Genomic DNA, 14,842 nt, shown 5'->3' with positions numbered 1-14,842 from the left:
ATTAGAGCAGCATGGAGTATTTTTAAAACCATATCAAATAAGAATATAGAACTATGAAACATACAATACTGACATTTGGAATTATTTTTTTATTTTAAAATTCAGAAGAGGGCTTATATTCATCTAAATTTCTTATTTCATTTTACAACTGAAGACACTGGTCAAGGAGTGTAAGTGGCTGGGAGAATAGCAGAAAGACAGAGAATTCTTCATCTGAATTCTTCGTAATGTTCCACTGTGTCAGTGTGCCTTGGCCTGTGTATGGCTAATAACTGCAGAGGGAAAAGAGAAACTACAATGAGACCACGTGTACATCTTGGTTCTATGTATGATTCAGATAGGCGGCAGGGCTATGGATAAAGTACCACACCCCTTGTCCTGAAGTCAGCGTTTCTAAGTCTTGCCCAATTCTGGGTCCTTTAAATTAATTTCAGGATTTAATTTTCAAGTTTACTTTCTGGTATTCCATTTTCTCTCATAAGTATTACTTAATCAAGCATGAGTAACTTCCTCATTAAAGTAATTAGATAGCACAGGTCTACAATCACTTAACCAAAACACTCATGCCCAGATGCATTTTCAGATCCAGGAATGTTTGGATTTTTGAAAGGTAACATAGTAGATATGCAGTATTTTAGGTAAGACCCCCAGAAGGGTCTGTCGTAGCACCCTGTTATCTAATCATATCTTTTCAACAAAACATATGATATTCACACCAAATAAAATGATTAAAGACTATACATAGTCTAGCCTAAGATCAGGTCTGGGTATAAAATGAGTTAAGAAAATCCTTCAGATTCCAGATTTGCAAAATCTGAACTTGTGTCTCTTGTTTTTTTAATTTGTACAAATATGCCTCCCTGTAAATATATGGTCTGTAAATGGTAAATGAGCCACGGTGTTTACTGTAACCTAAAGTAAAGAAATCGTCTCAGCATTGCAAGTATCTACAGTAACTTAACATGCTGTGTATGTTCTCCAGGCTTGGAAACCACCTCACTTTGGACAGCTATGCACTGAAGGTCTGTATCACGGTTCTGTGAGCTTGAACTTCCACACAGAAGAGCATGTGAAAACCTGGCTGACCTATCTGACGATGCACTTCGTAGATCAGCATCGAACCTGTGTTTCCAGATCATTTTTCAGAATTTGTTCCATGAAACCCAGCTGCCTCAGGGCATCACAGCTCAGACATTGATTTGGGGAAAAATAAGTGTATTCGTGTCAGAAACACGTATGTTATATCACTTGCACATATTTTCCCACCAGTAGCCAAATCTTGAGAACCCTTATTACCGACAATTGCATCCTTTTCCCCTTAACAAACAATTGTAAACAATTTTTTAAAAACGTACTTGGAAATTAATGTAAATTTAGACTTTTTAAGGAAGAGAATAATACAAAGAACACTCAATATTCATATTTCCATTATCCAGATGTACCCATTGTTATCACTTTGCTCTATTTTATCATTATCTCTCTATATATGAATATAGTCTTTCTATATGTATATATAGATTGCTTTATCACTTACTATATATAGATTTTATGTGTAGTTATGTGTAGTAAATAATAAATGCTATCTATAATCTCCATACAGTGACAAATGCACTATAAACATAGATCTTGAGAGAATATCTATTATCTCTTGATAGGAAGAATGTATCTCTCTCTATTCAGATTCAGTTGTACACATCATCTCTCTTTACCACCATACCTTTAAGGGCATATTAATGTGTGCATGAATAATATACTGTAGTTATTAACGTCAGTGCCCTTCGTGTTAATACAATGTTTTTATCTAATCTTCGTCTGTATTGCAATTGTGTCAACTGACCCAACGCGGTCATTTCTGTGGCACTTCTCCCAAATCAGATGGCCAGGCCAGGTTCACCTCCCCTGCCCTGTCTCTTCAGTCTGCTTTGAGCCGAGACAGTTCCAAAGTCTGTCTTTATCTTTTAAGTCATTCATATTTTTGAAGACTATGGATTTTTTTATTACTAGAAAATTCCTCATTTTGGGTTTGTCTTGGTTTTGAATTTAGGTGATGCGTTCCAGTCGGAAATGAAATGGTAAGTGATGCCTGTCCTTCTCAGGGCAACACCTCCAGAGGCATAAGGCCTGTCTCAGTCCCTCAGAGGTGAATTGTGGGTACCTGGTCAAGGTGCTGTCAAATTTCTCCACCGTAGAGTTAACTGTTCCCCCAGCATGCCCACCCCAGCTCTGGCCCCTGCCCCACCACTTCTAGCTAATAGCAATCTGTGGGGAGAGACTGCATTAGGACCGTGTAACTAGCATGCTCTTTATCAACTTCCTTAGAGTCAGCATCTGTTAATGGTTCTTGATGGAATCAATTTTTATCAGGGTGATACAAAGGTGATTATATTTCTATTCAAGCACTTCTTCTGCATTAAGGACTTGGCACTCGGCATTCCATTATAAGCAAGAACCCATATTTTTCTCTATTTATGTATCTATTACTAGTATGGGGACATGACTTCCTTCTTTTTTATGGTCTACAATTCATTACTGTCCTTAATTATTTGGATGTTCGAACTGTGCCAGATTTGGCCAGTGGGGTCCTCTTTAATCTGGCTCTTCTGTCCTTGTGACATGCCCCAGCATTTACTGGATTACTTCCTGTCTTTCTGGTCTAATACATTCCAGGCTCATCTTGATTTCTGCCCCAGTTCTAGAATCAAACACTTCTCCTAAGATTTCTGGTTCCTTTCTGGGGCAATGATATTCGAGACAAAGGTCTGGGTGTTAGGTGTACTCATTGCTATTTGTGTGTCCTTGCTCCTAGACCCTGTTGGCAAACATGAAACATATGACTGTGTATATACATACAGACTCAAATGCATGCATGCATACATATACTCAAATACACAGATACATATGCATATTTCTCGTGACTCTACAGAGATGCCTCCTGTTCCAACCAGCCTCTGCAGGGTTCATTGTTGCATTCCTATTCTTCTTTTATAGATCCTTTATTTCCACAAGGAGACTTCTGACTCCCAAGCAGTTGCATTTTGGAAGACACTTTATGAGCGCACCCCCACCTTGGTATTCTTCCAAGAAGGTGATACTTTTTTTATGGAACATTCCCTATTCCTCAGAGTGGCCTTCGGGAGAAATACTGAACAACAGGGAGTCTTGCCTGCCTGTGTCAAAGCTTAGAGTGATGCAATGAGAACTGAATTATTTCGAAGCAGAGTTTGCTTCATGGGGTGGGGAAAACAAAGCAAATCAGAAAACTCGCCCACTGGTAGTGGTCAACGGAATGTTCAAAGTGCAATATTTTAAAGAGTAATAATTTAAAAGTCCAACACTTTGCACCCTTCTGTAATTACTTGCACATTCACAAAGGTGATGCGAACCGTTCACGGGGGACGTTCCTGCTGCGGAGTCTACTGTTCTTCTAAGGAAGGCAGGGACGGAGAAGGGAGCAGGACAACGGCGACCGCGACTGTGGCACGTGAGCGTGCGGGTCTGGGCGGCCCAGGGGCGTGCCAGGCGGGACCTGAGTGTGCTTTGGCACTGTCCTGGCTGGCCTGCCCGCTGGGAGCAGCCCCGGCCGTCGTGCCGCTGTGAGATGCAGCTCACTGGAGGGAGGTCTCCCAGGGCGGAGGTTTTCCAGGAGGACTAGGGGAGAAGTGAGTGTATGGAAAAGTTTGTGGGGGGGGCCAGGGGGGGTTTCAGCTTCACAGCCGCTTGCATCAGGCACTGGCGAGGACAGACGGCGGGACACGCGCAGCTCACAGCGGCAGCCCCATGAGCACAGACATGAGGCCACACACCTCCGCTGAGCCCGACCACCGCTGCTTAGGGTCCTGGCTCTCGGTCCAGAGAATGGTCAAAACCCTCCACTTAATTTCTCAAACGATGAGAGCAATTGTCTTCTCCACAGGGATATGCACAATGCTAGGTACGCAGATAGTATTTAATAAATAGCAAATGTGTGTGTCAAATGAATTAATTTATATACAATTACCAAAGGCTACCATACATCACAAGCCTAAAATAAACGATGTAGTCTGACTCATTTGATGTTGTTTATTCAGAATTGTCACTACAAGTGATCAGGAAATAGTGTTTCCCCAACACACCTGATGAGGACTGAGGTTGGTATGGACGTCCGTGTTTGTCGCATGCGTGTGAGCCTGTGTGCACTCTGCCCACGGTGTAACTTCTTTATGTGCACATGTAGCTTAGCCACCGACAGGAGAGAACCAGGCAGTAAGTGCCATCATTTGGATTCAGTTCACACTGGGGGTGCCTGCTCTGATCACCTCCTAATCCACTGAATTCTTCTCCCTTCTAACAGTCATTAGACACTATCAGGACAAAAGCGTGTGCCTGGGTTTCTAAAAGAACTTCAAGCAGAAAATATAAACACTCGAATTTTAAAAAAGAGCATTTGGTTCAAGTATTCAAACAACGGTTTGTGTTTTCACCAGTTTCCAGTCAAATGATGACATTCTAATGGCCGTTGTAAAGTTTCCAATTATCTTTTTCTGAGGAAAGACTGCCTTTTACCACTAAATCATTTCCTACTTTAACTTTTTGTTATAAAATATAATTTACTTTATAATCTGATTGGTACATTTTCTTTAATATCCTCATATATTAAAATGAAAACACCACAAGCCTATGTTGTTCTGAGTAAATATAAACATTAAGACATCAAAGAGTTGCCATCAAATCACATCTTTATCACCTATATACTTATTTATTTTATGCAGACCAAAATACTGCCTGCATGGGAAATACTCTTCCTCACAACCCTGGCCGGTGTCAACCCTCTCTCTCCCATGTAAACTGTTACATGCTTACTCTTCTTCACAATAGTGCTGGAGATTCACACTCATAAATTCCCTAACAGTCTCCCTTTGATTTATAGTGCTAACACAATTCTGTAGATAATATATTATTTTATGTTGATTGTGGAGGTATGTTTGTGTATGTAAATATACATGTATATGCTTGCATATTTATTCAGATCCATATCCATAAAGTATATTTAAGAATAACTCAGTTTTACATCTGATTTATTATATGCATATTAGAAAGAAAAAAAGGAAGACAAAAATGTTCAACAATGGAAATTAGATGTGAAATCAATACGGTTAACGGCTTCTGCCTTCCATTTCATTACATCTTTGGTGTGTCAGTCAAGAAACTTAATGGGCTTAACTACTCATCATTTCCAAGATGTCTTTAATAATCCCCACTGATCCCTTCCATTGGACAATAATTTTGTGGCAAACTGCATCTAATTTCTCTCTATCTCTCTGCAAGTTACCTATTTCTTAAAGAATGAAAAGATTTCAGAATAGATGCATAATCCATGCAAGTAACTCATCAATCAATGTCAGCCTAACCAACCACCTTTTTAAATTTCAATTTTGCATTTTAGTAGAAAGTCATTATAACACCTGTACCTAAGAACAAATTAAATACACTGAAGTAAATGAGATGTATTACATGTCACTATTTGCAAGGGGAACAGTAATTTCTGACAATATATAAATTTATAATATATCAGAGTACTTTATAGTGAGATCGTATTGCATATTAATCCCCCAAATGGCATATAAAAGTTAGATGAATTTTTAATAAACTATGAGTTATCAAATATAGTCATATTGAACACAAGATGTGTGTGTGTGTTTGTGAGAGAGAGAGAGAGAGAGAGAGAGAGAGAGGGAGTGAGTCACAGTTTAATGAGCTCTAATTGATTAAGATGAGGTATGGTTTCTTGTCCCTAATCTACTTATGATAGAAACCAGTCAAGGAGTCCATGAAACCACTAAAATTGTATAAACATTTTCAAAAATGTAATATGTGTATTTTTGAGGTGTAGGTCCATAGTTTCCATCATCATTCTTCGAATGTTAGCTCCCAATGGATTAGATAATATCTCTTGTTTCTTGTGGTTTTGAAAAGTGGTGATTATTATAACATAATTTGTAGTGATTATAAATTACTTCATGATAGAATATTTGGTAATCATTTCACTTTAAAGAGGCATCGTCAACTGTTAATAAAATGTTATTGGTTTCAAAAGCTTAAATGTATGTGAATAGATTTTTATATTTAATTTCAAAATCATGGGTGATTCAAAGGCATTTGAATTCATCTGGTTTAATTTAGCACATGTTTTAGGTTTCAGAACATGTTAGGGCTTCTGATTATTAACCAGTTACACAGCATATATTAATGAATACCCATTGTTCTTCCTTTTTCTTGCTCTGTTTCTATTCCAATGTGTATCTACCCATCTACCTTTTGGACCTGTCTTAACTGTAAGTAATTTGATACCTGTATAAAGCAGACTAAAACCTAAATTATGATTTATCAAATATATGGTTCTAAAAATATACTGGGAATTTAAAGAATCCCTTCCAAATAAAAATGTGAATATAAGATTTTCATAGAAAAAGCTTTAGAAAGATCAAGATATGCTACTGTCTTCCTAATACTGAGTAAGGCTGATGTCTTTTCACCATTGTACTGATGTTTCTCAGCTGGAAGTCTGGAATGAAGACAAATGTTAGTGTCAGAGAATATGTTGTTGCTCATTTGAATATTTAAAGTCTTTTCTAAATGACTATGTGTCCTACTGTTCCTAAATCACCAATTGAACAGTCACCAAATCCTTTGTTTTAAGAACTACTTTAGTATCCGTGCATTTACAAATATATATCTCATGTGCTGTCATTCAAATAATGGCCTATAATTCACATGTCCCCAGTTCAGACAAGAATTCTGAGGATGATTCCACTTCCTTTTGCATTTGTTATTTTAAAAAAGGTTCCTGAGTCCATCTGAAAAAGTGGATAGCCAGGTATCTAAGTAATTGTCTGTCGTGAAGCTCTCCTGTTTAAGCAGCAGCTTCCATTGCTAATGATCTCCTCACTGAATGTGTTTCAAATGCAAGCCATTTCTGAAACTATTTGCATTTATTGATAATAAAACGCATGCTTTGATTGCCTCTTTGATTTTTTTCCTCCTGTAGTTAACAGCTTTAATGATATTTTATGAAATCTTTTTCTATTCTGTATGGAGAATGCAACATCAAAAGCCTGCAGGCGATGTAATTATTAACATAATGAAACCCCCTCTTGACTGAACTATAGGTTGTTAGGAGATAAGACACTAATTTGGCAAGAAGAAGCACAAACTATGGGATATGGTTTCTGTTACAAAATCACATAAATATGACAAGATTGGAAGAAGCAGTTACGCCTAATAATTTTACTTTAGGTTTTAATAGGTGCTGTCTGTTAACTCACAACATACTCAACTGTGTCACTGGGTGTGTGCATGTCTATATAGATATATCTATATATCTATACACACACATATATTGAACATGTGTGTAATATGTATGACTTAACTTACATAGTACTTATACAAACACACAAATATCTACATATATGCTAATATATTAAGTGATGAATATTTTTGACAGTGCTGTAGATAAAACTTTAACAGTTCTATCTGAAGAAATAGTATTGAAAGTGGTCTTCTTGCCCTGGCTGGAGTGGCTCAGTTGGTTGAGCATCATCCTGCGTACTGAAAGGTTGCTGGTTCAATCCCCAGTCAGGGCACATGCCCGGGTTGTGGACTTGATCCCCGGGGGACACTCACAGTGATCGATGTTTCACTCTCAGATCGATGTTTCTCTCTCTCCTTCTCCCGTCCTCTCTCTCTAAACATAAATACATATATATGAAAGTCGCCTTCTTGTGATTCCTCCTAGAACTCGAAGCAGTTTGATAATAAAAGTGACTAATAGAATTGACTTCAAAATCAGGTCTTTTCCAAAAGGTACCTCAGGATTTTCGCTCACATAGCCAAGTAGTAATGGCCTTGGTAGAGTATATAGAGTTTTTTAATTGCACGTTAGAACACATAGGCATTGCCTAGAAATGTAAAGGATAGTGGATAAAGTACATTTCTGACTGCATGACTGAGGTCCCAAACCATTTAAACTAGAGATTTCTAAGTAATGTCAAAAGCAATTGTTTTTATGACCTAGAAAAATTGCCTAAGAGATATCAAACATTGGAGCTAAAAACTATACGTTTCAGCCAAATGTGCTTAAGTTTCCACATTACTAAAGGCAGTTTAATGTCACATAAACCTAATGACACTGACTTTTTTCCTTTTAATGTTTTTTTCCAAGAATAGCTTGAGTTTCTTTTCCATTGTGCTTAAAATTTTTAGATAAAAGGATCAGCTGATTTTAAATATAATATTACTTTTTATATGTTTAACATATCCTGCTATCTCCAGTACTGTGAAATATTTTATTATGGTTGAAATTGTCAAGAATCAGGACAGAGAAAACACACCCAGTCACAGAAAACACTTAGACATGAGCAATAGACCATAGGTAACCAAGACTAACATTTCACTGAACAGACAATAAAGTATTGAAAAATTATAAATAAAAAATACCATGTGCTCCAGCAATACAATATTGGTATATATCTGATGAAAATGAAAGCACTAATTGAAATACATGCACCCCTAAGTTCATCACAACATATTTACAATAGCCAAGATATGGAAAGAACCTTAGGGTCCATCTGTGGATGAATAGATAAAGAAGATTAAATATACAGTGGAATGCTACTCAGTCTTAACAAAGAATGAAATCTTACCATTTGCAACACTATGAATGAACATAAAGGGTATTATGCTAAGTGAAATAAGTCAGATAAATTATTTCACTTACATATGGAATTTAAAAAACAAAACAAACAAAGCAAACTGTAACTGAGCTCCTAAGCACAAGGAAAAGGGGCGGAGATTGGAGGTGGGCAAAATGGGGGAAGGGGTCAAGATACAAACTTTCAGCCATAAAATAAATAAGTCATAGGGATGCAATGTACAGCACGGTGACTATAGTTACTAAGAGAGTTGATCTTAAAAAGTTCTCATCACAAGAAAAATATTTCTGACTTGGTATGGTGACAGATGGTTACTAGATGAATTGTGATGGTCATTTTGTAGTGTCTACAAATATTGAAGCATTATGTTGTAAACCTGAAACTAATATAGTGCTTTACAACAATTATGCCTCAGTAAAAACAAACAAACAAAATAACTCCACAAAACTCAGAATTGCACTGATGGAAAAATAAAGGAGAGTTTAGGTGTGAAGGAAGAATCTGGGGAGTTGGGATAATGGGTGTGAATGAGTTTGATGGGTAACGGCCTTGACATTAGCCTTCTCTGGAACAGAACTTAACAAGCTGGCAAATGGGGAGAAAAATCAGCTGGGGAAAGCTGTCAATGGTGAGGTCATTAAGTACAAATAATAAGTCCACAGTGAACTAAATTAATGATGGTACAATTAATGTTACATTGAGGAAAAAACTCACAAGCATCGAATTATCAAGTGTTAAATTTCTATTCTATTTTGTTAGCATTATCAAAAAAATCAAATAATGTTCTACTAATTTTAAGTAAATGTGGTGTATGTATCAAAAAAACAAAAAACAAAAACCACACCCTCCTCTAATAATAGTGTATCCTTGGGCCAAATTAATTTAACACTCTGCACATCATTTTCTCATGGATTCATAATCTACTTAACAGGGTTGTTATAAGGGTTACATGCGGTTACACAGAAAATAAAGTGTTCCCAGTAATGTGGTAGTCAATATTGTTACCTAAACTCAAGTACCTTCAACGTTTCCATATTTTGCTTCCCTCTTCACAGGGAACCAAAGAAAGAGTATTCGTTCTTTTTGATTTCCAAGGTTGTAAGAGGAACATGAGATGATGTATGTGAAAGGGAAATGGGACCACACCACTCCATAGATGCGTAGGGTGTAGTTCAGACCTGGACTAATTCACAAACCACCTGTGGCCGAGAGAGTGTGTGCTAAAAAGGAGAGTTTTGCCTGGTGGGTCATAATAACAGATGTAAGTTAAGCCTTGAACCTCCTCCTAATTCTCCAGAGTTACTTCGTTGTTATCCAGACCATACATTTATGTTTATTCCTATGGAAGAGTCTAAACAGAAACTCCCAGGAAGGGCACGTGCAGGCCTGTCCCTTGCTTCACACTTGCTGGAGACTTGTATATACTTCAGGACTGCATTTCTGCAGGTGGAAAAATGGCTTCTCTGTCAATAGATAGGCCTCGGAGAAACAGGTGTCTTCAGCAACCAGTGTTTCCTAGGGTGATGATGTAACTTCATCCCAGCAACCTTCCTCAAAGTTGGCTTGTATTATGGTCAGTGTGGGAAGAATCAATACATGCTATTTGGAGTTTTAATGGAGCTATAAATGACACGTAGAGGCTGCTTTTATAAAAGAGTTCTGCAGCCATTTATTAGAGGAGAAGAAAGCAGCAATCTTTTCCAGACAGTCAAGTGAGTAGGTTTGTCTACATAACGACAAAAAGATCCTACCTTAAAAGATACCATCTCTTTGGGGAAGGGATTTATTGTTTTGCTATTTCTAGGCGTTAAGAGATAAGACACTGCCTTGGATAAACGGGCTCTTTTGGGAGCGACAGTAAGTTAAGGAAGAAGTTTAGAACTCTGCTCTCCAAGTCAGGGATCTGAGCCCTGTGCTACAGGAGAGGCCAGTGGAGGCCGACTAATAAAGCTCAGGGTCAGACTGCCAGTCAGGAGTGTGGTCTCCACAGTCAGAGACCCTCAATTCAAACCCAGAAGCTTCCTGGCACAGGCTATGTGGCTGCGGTCAAGCTACTTAATGTCTTTGAGTTTATGTTTTCTTATCTTAAAAATGGGGTTAATACCAGCACCCACCTCACGGGTTTGTTGGGGAGGTTACTGATAAATATTTTATGAATGGGTCTGGCACTAAGTAAATGCTAGATGAATACTAATTTTTACACCATGTTGGGCCTCGTAAGAATTGACAGGGGAAACAAGGAAACCTCTCTTAAAATGTATAGTCTAAGCCCTGGCTCAGCGGTTAGAGCATGGGCCAGCAGACCAGAGTCACAGGTTCCGTTTCTATCAAGGTCATGCACCTCAGTTGCAGTTGGGTCCCCGGCCCTATTCAAGTTCTTGCAGGAGGCAGCCAATCCCTGTGTCTCTCTCACATCGATGTTTCTCTCCCTTTCTCTCTACCTTCCACTATATCTGAAAATAAATGGAAAAATATCCTCAGGTGAGGATTAACAACAACACAAAAATTTAGTCTAAGATGGTGGGACCCCAAGGAGCCAGCAGAGGGGTCCACATGCGGTCACAAAAACTGTCAGGGGTGAGACCACACTGGACCTTAAAAGCTTTGGGAGTACTATGATCTTGAAGAATCCTAAAGAAATGAATGGACTCGGGCATTTCGTACATAGCACTGCTTTGGCATCCATGTTGGGTTTGAGGTACTTCACTACATACAGAGATATCCAGCTGGTCATGTATTCCCAGATGGACAGTCATAACCGAATATTCTCTTTTAACTTCTCGGGCGCCCAGCTAGATAATTTCATAGCCCACATCTATGAATGACCTCATCACTGACTTTTTTCATCTTTATTTCTCCCACAATTTCTGTTCTTTTTCTATACACAGTCAGCAGCTTTTCAGGAGCATCAGCTAGTCTCCAGATTTTGTGGTCACCTGTTTCCTTTTCTCTTCCCACCCAACTTGGCTCCTCTAAGCCCACATTTTGGTCTTGCTAGAAATAACCACCCCAGTGAACAGCCCAGGCTGTGCTAAGGCACTTTGCTTCAGAGCAAGGCACATGGACGTTGAGGAATTATGCTCCCTTCTGCGCCTGATGACTGAAAACAAGAGCTCAAGATAAAATACCTTTTGTAGTAGTGGCAACAATGAAAATCCCACTAACAATGGGCCTGGGTACACATCTGACCTTGACAACACTGAAATTAATATTCACTGTGCAATGCCGCTGACATTTATCGCTGGGAAGCACCTCTAACGCCCTTACACACACTGGCGTGTGTGGGGAAGATTGATAACCACGCGGGGCAGAAAACCCAGATGTCCTCTATCTCCAAGGACCATCTAACAGGCTCCTGGTCTGTTGACTGAACCATCCTGTGGATTAAGTTTATTTTATTCTTAGTATTCAAAAGATAAGAAGTTTATTAACCACATGGAGGATTTGGGCTTATTCAGAGATAGCAGCAGGAAGACAAATAGACTTCAGCAGTTAATCATTTCAGGGAAGGTGGACACCACCTTCCAGTAAAACTGAACCCAGGGACACTGGTGTGCTGCTCTGGGCCAGGAGAGTCCTTTCTTCCCTTACCCCGACCTGCTCCGCTTTTATTTTTACTGGTACCATAAACTGTCAGACCAATAGCAGAGAAATGTCTGTGGTGTTCAAAGGCTATTAATATTGATGTTGGGGAAATACGGAGCAAAATAAATTAATTGTTAAATATAAATGCTTTTCAGATAACTCAGATAAATTTATCCACTGTATTTCAATAACTCTGAATCTCAATATCAGATTGGCAGTATGAATTTAATATCACTGTGGCAATATCTGATACTTTTAATCTCTTCTTGACTGCTTCCTGGTTGGGTAAAAGCTATAAGGGTAGATGGGTCAGTCTATACTGTCAATCTAAATATTAATATAAGCCATGAATATTCATATGTAATTTAAAATTTCTAGTAGCTACATTATAAAAGTGAAAATTAAATAAATAAAATTGATTTTAATAATATACTTAAATAACTATATCTAAAATGTCATCTCTTCAAAACATAATGAATGTAAAATTTGTGTTTTTTTAAAAAAAACAGAATTTATTGAGGTGACAGTGGTTAAAAAAGTATATAGGTTTCAGGTGTACAATTCTACAATACATCATCTGCATATTGTACTGTGTGTTCACCACCCCAAGTCGAGTCTCCTTCCATCACTATTTATCCCCCTTTAACCTATTCTACCTACCCCCAACCCCTCTTCCCTCTGGCAATCACCATACTGTTGTCTGTGTCCACAGATCCCTTTTGTCTTTGCTTATTGTTAATGTGAAATTTTACACTTTTTATGCTAAGTCTTTAATGCCCAGTGTGGACGTCACAGGTGACAGCACACCTCCGTTTGGGCCGCATTTCACCTGCCCACAGGCACGCGCGGCCAGGGGCTGCCAACCAGACATTACAGACGTAGGCGAAGCTACTGGGATAGTTCAAGAACTCTTCAGTTAAAATAGAGGAAAAGTCAGTATTTTTGAAGTGAGTGGCAAAATTGCTATAAGAACATTAAATTATAAAGGTGATGCAGAGGGATTCCAAACTGGCGGCGGAGTGAATGGAGCTACACGGCCCGTCTCCCAGGACCAAACTGGAATTACAACAAAAATAAAGACAAATCGTCAGGAAAAAGCAACAGAAAAGCAGCTTGGAGGACCCTATACTCAGGGACACTGACTCGATCCTGGTAGGATTGCAGAGACACGAGAGGGGGCTGGGAGCCCACAGACAGCAGCGGCCTCAGCTGGGAGCAGCGCCCTCGGGTCACACTCCCAGGCGGCTCCACAGCGCAGCCAGGACAGAGGCTGAAACAGCCACAGCCACTCACCTTGGGCTCCGGCAGAGGGAGGGCAGACTGGACTGGAACTGTGGGGAGACTCCGGATCTGGAGGGCGCTCAGAGTTTTTGCTGAGTTGTGGCCACGCAAAATGGTGGTCATCTTACTCCTTCCCAGGGCTCTGGGGAGAGGCAGTGGCCCCTCCCTCGGAGATCCAACCCCACCCTGTGGCCATTGATGTGCTAATTGAGGCCCATTAACAACCAGCATCTGCCCCACCCTCGTGAAATGTCCTTATGCTGAGCACCTGAGGGAGTTTTTCATTCAACTGAGAAGCCAAGGCTCTTCAACTGCTACTGATAGCCTCCAGGCAAAAAGCTAGAGAATATCTGAACCATCCCTGGGCTACCAACTCTGCTCACGAAGGTAAGACTTGACAGTAGTGTTTAACATAGGTCCTCCCACACTCATCCAAACCCAGGAGAGAGATCCACAAACAGCAGAACATCAACACCCACAGGGAAAATTTGGCAGGCTCCAAAGCCCACTGTGATAGCCAAAATGGTGAAACACAGAACAAATGCCAGATGAAAGAACAAGAGACCTCTACCAAAGATGAGATAAATGAGGTGCAGTTAAGCAAGTTAACAGAACTAGAATTCAGAGCCATGATTTTGAGGAAGCTCAACAGCATATGTAAGGACAGGAGCACCATGAGTAAAGGCATAGAAATGTTGAAAATCAACCAGTTGAAAATTAAAAACCACCAGGAAGAAATGAAGAATGACATATCAGAAATAACACATTGGAAGGTCTAAACAGCAGAGTAGAGGAAGCTGAGGATCAGATCAGTGAATTAGAAGACAAGGTAGAAAAAATCAACCAATCAGAAAACCAAAAGGAAAAAACAGTTAAAAAACAGGAAGACAGCTTAAGAGAACTGTGGGACAACTGGAAACATAATAATATTCACATCATAGGAGTCCCTGAAGAAGAAGAAAATGAGCAAGGGTTAGAGAATATATTTGAAGAAACAGTGACAGAAAACTTCCCTAATTTGGTGAAGAAAGAAAGCATTCAAGTTCAAGAAGCACAGAGAGCCCCAAGTAAGAAGAACCCAAACAGGCCCACACCAAGACACATAATAATTAAAATGCCAAAAATTAAAGACAAAGAGAGAATCCTAAAAGCAGCAAGAGATAAGCAACAGGTTACCTACAAAGGAACCCCCATAATGCTCTCAGCTGACTTCTTAACAGAAACACTACAGGCCAGAAGGTAATGGCATGAGGTAATCAAGATCATGAAAAACAAGGATCTGAATCCAA

General features: G+C 39.3%; 1 protein-coding gene across 2 annotated transcripts in view; it reads right to left on the bottom strand.

Moving 5' to 3' along the window:
• Nucleotides 1–14,842, bottom strand: part of DCC (DCC netrin 1 receptor) — a 1,071,808-nt gene that overhangs the window by 271,452 nt on the left and 785,514 nt on the right. The window lies entirely within an intron of this gene.

Source organism: Molossus molossus, unplaced genomic scaffold (genome assembly GCF_014108415.1).
Source record: "Molossus molossus isolate mMolMol1 unplaced genomic scaffold, mMolMol1.p scaffold_m16_p_6, whole genome shotgun sequence".
Taxonomy (NCBI): Eukaryota; Metazoa; Chordata; class Mammalia; order Chiroptera; family Molossidae; genus Molossus; species Molossus molossus.
This window is presented reverse-complemented; position numbering and strand designations above follow the sequence as displayed.